Genomic DNA, 8,495 nt, shown 5'->3' on the forward strand with positions numbered 1-8,495 from the left:
ACTGAAACCGGTGTCTGCCTAGGATGTATCTGCCAAAAGAAACAGGAGGTATGGGTGTCAAAGACTGAGCGCCCACTTCGTGCAACTATTGTGAGCATCGGATAATATCTAATGAGCTCCCTTCATGGACTGGCTAAAAAGAATCGCTCCACTATGATCAAGAGAGAATTATAATAGCTGCCGAAAATCAAGATTTGATGATCAATGCCTTTAAAAAATGAGATGTCTAAGCAATGACAAAAAAGTGCCAGTTGTGCTATATAGAAGTAGAGAGTGTGAGCCACCTTATATCCAACTAACAGAGTCCTGCTGCTATACAACCTGACAAAATGGAATAAATATAAAATGAAAAATATTAATATCTCCACTAGACGATCTGTGAAACGTTGAATATCAAGTGCACAGCAAATCCTGGGAATATATCATAGAAAGAACAGTCGGAAATAACTCATACACCATCCACTATGACTATCAGTTTCTTGCAGCTACATACATAGAAAAGGGAGCCATTAACCCTTTCATAGTTATATGGGACAAGAAGGAGAAAGAGGCGATCTTGGTAGAAATTATTTCCCCCAATAATGCTAGATTAAACAGATTTAAAATGGAAAATATAACGAAATACCAATTATGATATGTCTGACATGAAAAGAAAGTGAAACCTTAAGAAGCTCTCTATCATTCCAGTTATTATAGGAGCAACTAAAATCATGAAAAATAATTACAAAATCTACCTGCCAAACATACCTGATGAACGAAGTTCAAGGGAGATTCAAAGAATTGCACTTTAATGGACAGTCAGAATCTAAAAAAGATCTGTGGTTAAAATATCTGAGTTACTGAAAGACTGTTTGGCATCTGGTAGGATGTTCAATCACCAGCTTCAACAAACTTCTTTTTATAACAAAACAAAATATGTTACAAATGCAAAAACGTGGGAGAAAAATCATATGCTGGTGAAGAATGTGCCTCTTTTACACAGAAATCAAATATGTTGAAACATATACAAATACATACTGGAGAGAAACTCGAATTGTCCCTCAAGAGAACTTTTATGGCTACTGGAGATATCTTGAATACCTTCTAAACACTGTCTTCAAATGACTAGGGTCTCTTAATCAAGTTGCTTTTTTTTTCAAAATAACCCCACATGATGGTACATTCCCTTAAAAGTTAAGCCTGACTAAATATTTAAAATAATATAGTATTCGATCTCTCTTTTGTGTGACTACCCTACACTGGCTTATACAAGGATTGGTACGTGTTTACTATCTATGCATCCTATATAGAGATCAAATGTTAGCCACAGGAAGGAGTCCCTTCATTTCTTAGAACTTCGACTGAAGTAAAACAAAAGAGACATAGCATTGTGAAATATTTGTGTCTTTTTGAATAAAAATATGTTTCAACATACGAAAAGAAACTGGAACCTTAAGAAGATCTCTATCATTCCAGTAATTATAGGAGCAACCGGACTTATGAAAAAGAATTTTACAAACTATCTTACAAATATACCAGGTAAACCAAGTGCAAAGGAGATTCAAACAATTGCACTTAAAGGGACGGTTAGAATCTTAAAAAGATCTCTCGGTTGGAGTGTCTAAAATAGCAGGTGTATGTTTGGCATCTGGTAGGATGCCCCATCCCTGGCTTAAACAAAATGATAAGAAAAATGAAAAAATACAGAGAAACTTGAATTCCTACTAGACATTATTCTTGAGTGTCTACGTTTTCTCTGTATAGAGGATTTTCAGGACACCCTAACATGGGGATATTTTCCATAGAAGTAACTCCTAATGAAGTATTGAAAATCACATAATATTCACAACCCAAATAAGTGCAGTTTGATGTCAGCTTTGGAACTGTACACACACTTATTGACGATGAACTGAAGTTGCAAAGATTTGCATGAAGTTAGTTGGTAAATGTTATCATAGAAGATCAGAAAGAAGACCATCATCTCAGCAGGGAAATGGTCAAGCTGATCAATTCTGATCCCGCAGTTTTTGATACTCTGGCGACTTGTGATGAAAGTTGGATCTACTGCTATGACCCAGAGATAAAGAGAAAGAATTCCTAGTGATAGCATGCTGGCTTTCCTGGAGCCATAAATGTCAGACAAAGCAAATCAACCCAGATACATAATGATCTGTTTTGTGACAGCATAGGCATGATCTTGATGCACTAGTTTCCATTGGACAAACAGTCAACAAGGAATACTATGTGAAGGAGTTCAGGAAAAGATCCCATCAGAGGAGGCCAGGACATGTCTAATGTGGTCAGTGGCATTTCCATGAAGACAATGCATCAGTCCACAATTCCATCCTTGTCACATACTATTTGACCAAGATGGGCATAAAGACTGTTCCTCACCCTTCCTATATGCCAGACTTTGCTCCCTGCGACTTTTGGTTATTCCCTTAGCTCAAGGAAAACTTTAGAGGCTGTCATTATGAGAAAATTGAGAAGATGAAAGAGAGGTTGATGAGGGTCATTAATACGCTCACACAATAGGACTTCCATGAGGTTTTCCAGAAGTTTGAACAGCAAAAATGCATTGTAACTGGAGAAAAATATTTCTAAGGAGACTAGTTTCATGTGTATACTATCAATAACAGTGTAAGTATCTCATATAGAGATCAAGTGTTAGCCCCTGGGAAGGGGCCCCTTGATTTTTGAGAACTTTGGCTGAAGTAAAATGAAACAAAGAAACCATATCCCCAAGTATTTTTGTGCTTTTTTTCCAAGTAAAATGTTTCACATACAAACGCACAATTGGAACAAAATTATATTCATCGCTTACCTGTTACACAGATACACTTTGCTGATTAAACCTGACCACATAATGATATGAACCAACATATTGTAATGTATTTTCTGTATTGAAATAAAAATTCTTACTTTAGAAACACAATGGAGAGACAAACCTGAGCTCATACTGCATAGAAACTAGATTCCAGTATACTATGCAGTTCGTTCTCTTCAAATTTAATGTTTTGATGGTAAAAAGACGTCATATTATCAATATGGATCGTTTACAATTTGGATTATTTACAGTGTAATCTCTATACGTTGAAGCACGGGCAAACATATGCATGAGCGAAATAATATTATTTTGCCATCACGTAACGTTTCTTTTTAAAAGTAATTAGATATGGTGCAAAATAATAAAACTAAGATTCCAGTGAAATATATAATTATTTACACGGAAGATTCTAGTGAAATATATAATTAATCGGGCTGTGACAAGAGAATATTCTTTTCATTATTCTGACTCGAGTATATATCAGTTAATATCTTATATGTTTTTTAGATAGGGTGATGTGGTTGTCGATTGATTAATTGTCTGTGTCGGATATATACTCAAGAGTCAAAACAATGATGAGAATATTCTCTTTTCATAGCCCTAATAATTAATCACACTTAGGTTGGATATCATACAAACCCATGCTTGATAGAAACCAAAATATTGTGGAGTATGTTTATCAAATGTAAAACAAATTCTCGGATAACAAAACATTATATACAAAACTTCTTTCTTAGAAGTGCACACCAGTGGAACTCTCTTCCGTCTGCCTGTTTCCCACCTGACTAAAACCTAGATCTCTGCAAGTCCAACCTAAACAAATTCCTGATGAACCGCCTCCTTAAGTAAGACACTTTACCAAATCTCCAATACTAATGATTACTATGATACTATCCCAGTGATTACTGTACAAGCAATAACCCTTATCCCCGAGTGGCTTACGTCCTTGATAAGTGGTGACTTCCATGTAAGAAAATATATAATTTTCCAGTATGTGCCCTGTCTCTTACAAAGAAACCATGTTGGTTGTAACACATTCACAAATACCAGATAAAATTTCAGTAATCATATGCACCATTTAGTCTCACAGGATAAAAAACGATCTCTCAAAGTGGATTATTTTGATAATGTTAACAAATAAAAACCAAGTTAATTGCAACGCATGTGGGCACATAGAAAATATAAATTTCAATAATGATTAGGTACGAGCATTAATAGTAGAAAACTGATAGAGGGACATAGTTGTTAAAGCTGGTTTATCATAATTTTTGTAGGTTTCCAATTACTTATTGGTTGTATTTGAAAGATTAAAGCCTAAAGTTCATTTCCAAAAGGAAATAATATATTTTTACTCGTGAAAAAAAGTTATAATGAAAAATGTTTTCATGTTGACGTTCAACTAAATTTTTAAGTAAATTAATTATAAAAAGCCTTAGAAAAAAAATTGTTTTCTAGAACTATTGCAAAGTCCTAATATAATGAATTGAATAAAAAAAACACATTGTTTATACAAAGAATAGCTTAATTAGCCCCCAAAGCATAGGATTCCAGCTTTGTATAATCCAAACAAAGGAAAATATCAGAAAGTCAAAAGGCTACCTGAAAATGACGTTGTATTGAATGGGAGACGATGATTCAAAACCGACTTGTTTTCTTTTTTCCCTCAGCTGTGCATCTGTACATTATTAACATGAACATTTGTATAATTTTTACGAGTTTTTAATTTAATTATTTTCATTTGTTCCTGCTTTAAAATTTTTCAATTTTTTTCAAGGTTATATATGTTACGCTGAAGATTACACGTTTATTGGTGCAAGGAAAATTTTAGAATCTTACACATAAAGATTACGCTAAAATATGACTTTTAAAGTAGAGGAAATATTTTTTGTAATTATAGTTTTTTGTGTGAAAATATTTTAAAAAACTACTTAATTCACTGATGACATCGTAAGTTCTAGAAAATTAATGTTTCTTCGAGTTATATCGACTTAAGAGGCATTTTTCGGAATGTTTCTAAAAAATTATTCTTACAATTCAGGATTTTTTATTTTTATAAAGAAGAAAAAATATGTTCATTCACTTTTTTACAACTGAAAACCTTAACTTTAGTAAATATGTTTTTGCTATAACAAAATAATATAATTTAACTGAGAATCAAATTAAAAGAAGAGATTAAATATATTCATCGATCATTATTTAATGAATACTGAAAATTTCATCACAATTGATATATTTCGTGAGTTTGGGTGAATTTTTAAGTAAAGGGAAATGTCAACATGTGTATACATTTTGAGCACCAGCTATTCATTTTGCATGTACTTAATAATAATAATTGCCAGTTTGATCCCAAAAATGAACTATAAAAAATTGCCAGATTAATATACCAGGCGAACTAATACAAGAAATGACATTTGTATTTAAAAGAATGGTTTGAATCCTAAAATGATATTTTATGTTTTAATATTTCGATATAAGGCTGTTAGGTGGCGTTAGCTGACATAGTGTCGATCCAACATGGCGCTCGACTTATTCTCGATTAACTGTGCTTTAATATTTGATTTTCTTAAATAAAAAAAACTACTTGATCGATTTACGTGATTTTTGGAATATGACATGTACATGCAATGACAAGTACGTACGTTATATTGTTTTTTTTTTGCAGATTTTCCATGTAACCGACTTCATTTTCGGCCCAATAATAGACTTGCACCAAATATTTTTCTATTATAATCGTTTTTGTCCAATAAATTTTTACTAAAGCGCACAGTATTTGCAGTTTGTTGATTTTCATGTTGTACGAGTTCAGTTTTGTAAAATATGAGATATTAATCTTCATTGTATTTAATTGAAAATATTTGTGTTAAAAATACATTTGCTTTTCTATATATGAAATGTCAATTTCATTTATTGTGAAATACTGTCAAAGTAAAATTTAAAAAAAATATTCTTACCTTTAACTCATGCTGAGATGTTGAAGGTGTGAGGAATGTGAAATTCATCTGGTGACGAGTAAATGATAGTCTTTGTGTAAATTAACTAATTTAAAAGGTAATGAACAATCTAAGAAAACAATTACTAGCATTAGAGTCATAAGGAAGATTGTGAAAGAATAAGTAGAACGATAAAACGATTGAAAGAAACAAGAGATGTACATCATGCAGATATTTAATAGTTAAAATAAAGAATTGGTTTCATTTACATAGAAAGGACAACATTCTATTTGCAATATAAATAAGTTAGTGGCTTGCAGTGAGAAATTATGTACATGTGATTTTCTTTCACTGCATTTCATATTAAATAATAAAGCATGTTCACATTTTCTGGAAAAATTTAATTTGAATTTTACAAAACTATAATATTGCGAGTATATTAATGAAGACGCTAGAGACAGGATCGAATATAATGTGAACTACTTTATTTTCATGAGCTGACTACTGTATATACAAGGAGTGAATGCTTAGGTGTATCAGAAATTAGGGTTTGAATTACATTTTTTCCAGTAGTTATAAGCTTGGAAAAAACAGGGGGTCGAATTATTCAATATTTTTCACAAAGTTTCTGACACATCTAGTGAATGGTTCTGTTGATGATTAACGTAACCATTCCTGAAGACTAGGAAGAGGCAGATAAATCTAAGCATGGATTCGATCGATCACACTTCAAATCTATCCTTTAAAAAAAGTCTTTTGAAAGATTTTTAAGTGATCTTAAATTTTGGATCTGCACTGTATCAAAAGGCATATGATATTCATATAATATATAATGATATAATATATAATGATATAATATATAATGATAATAAAATATATAATATAATATATAATGATAATATAATATACAATGATAATATAATATATAATGATTATTTAATATATGATTATATAATATATAATGATAATATAATATATAATGATATAGTATAATATATAATGATAATATATAATGATATAGTATAATATATAATGATATAGTATAATATATAATAATATAGTATAATATATAATGATAATATATAATGATATAGTATAATATATAATGATATAGTATAATATATAATAATATAGTATAATATATAATGATAATATAATATATAATGATATAATATAATATATAATGATAATATATTGATAATATAATATATAATGATAATATAATATATAATGATATAATGATCCCATAAATGGACACTGCAATGCCTCGATCGATATAAAATTCATCTGATAATAAAAAATATAGCTATGCATATGAAGATGTGGCAAACAATGATGATTTTAAGCTACAATAATGGAAAATTAACAATTCCAGACATAAAAATCCGAAGAGGAATTTTTCAGGAGATAGTCTTACTCTCTTACTATTTTGTTTGGCAAATTACTAATTAAGTAGTCTACAACTACGAGCCAAAGCCGCCAACAAAAATCAAATAAAAATATCAACCACCTGTTCTTTATGGATGATCTCAAGTTGTATGCCAGTTCAGATGGCGGATTAAGTGAGCTATTACAAATTGTTCATACCTTCTCTAAAGATATTTGTATGAAATTCGATCTGAATAAATGTGCCAAGTGCTTCATCAGAATTGGAAATTAGATCGACATAGAAAATATACCGCTTGATGAGGATACCGAGATCAGAGACCTCGAAGAGCAGGAAAAATACAAATATCTTGACAGAGAAGAAAACGATGGCGGAATAAGAGAAAATATAAGCAAAGAGTATGTGCGCCTTTCAGAAAAATTTGCAAAACATAACTGACAAGCAAAAACAAAGTGACTGCCATCAACTAACTAGCTATGCCAGTGGTGACGTATTGTTTGTGGCATTGTGGACTCTCTACAGAAAGACATTAACAGGCTAGACACTAAAGAAAAATGTTAATATAATACCGAGTAATATTTAAAAAAAAAAAACTAGTGTCTACGAAGACTGTATATACCAAGAGGAGCAGGAGGTATAATTTTTGTCAGAGATTAACCAACACCGAGCCACTATTGTAGGCACTGGGCAATATCTGGTAAGCTCCCAGAATCCAAACCTTAAAATGGTGTATGAACATCAAGAAAAGAGAGCCAGTAGAACTACCTCCATCACAAAACTGGCCAAACATTTTGCACAAGACTCTTACAAATGAGACAGAAACAGAAAACAATCCCGCAACGGAAATAGCCCAAAAGAGTCGGCAAAAATACACTAAGACCTTCGATTGTAGAAAACTGGAAGAATGGGCCAACCAACAGCATGAGAAGTATTTCCTGGATGAATTATCACAGGAATATATAGATGAAGAAGGCTCTGTAGATTGTCTTAAAAAGGAACTCTTCACTATAATCAGGAGAGAATGATAATGCCCGTTCAAGATCAAGGCTTGATGACTAATGCTTTTAAAAAGATGAGTGTCTCAACAATAACAACAAGTGCAGGTTCTGCCACACAGAAGAGGAGGGTGTGAGCCACCTGACATCCAGTTGTAAAGTCCTGTTGGAGGACGACTATTATACAATGCGACACAATGGAGTGTGTAAATATCTCCACTGGAAAATCTGCAAAAACTTGAATATCCAATGTAGTAGCAAGTGTTGGGCATATGTTTACCAGAAAGAACAGTTGGAAATAAGTAATACACTATCCACTATGACTACGACATTCCTACAGCTACATACCTAGAAAATGGGGATATTAAGCCTGACAT

Source organism: Euprymna scolopes, chromosome 7 (genome assembly GCF_053919585.1).
Source record: "Euprymna scolopes isolate OS-2025 chromosome 7, ASM5391958v1, whole genome shotgun sequence".
Lineage (NCBI taxonomy): Eukaryota > Metazoa > Mollusca > Cephalopoda > Sepiida > Sepiolidae > Euprymna > Euprymna scolopes.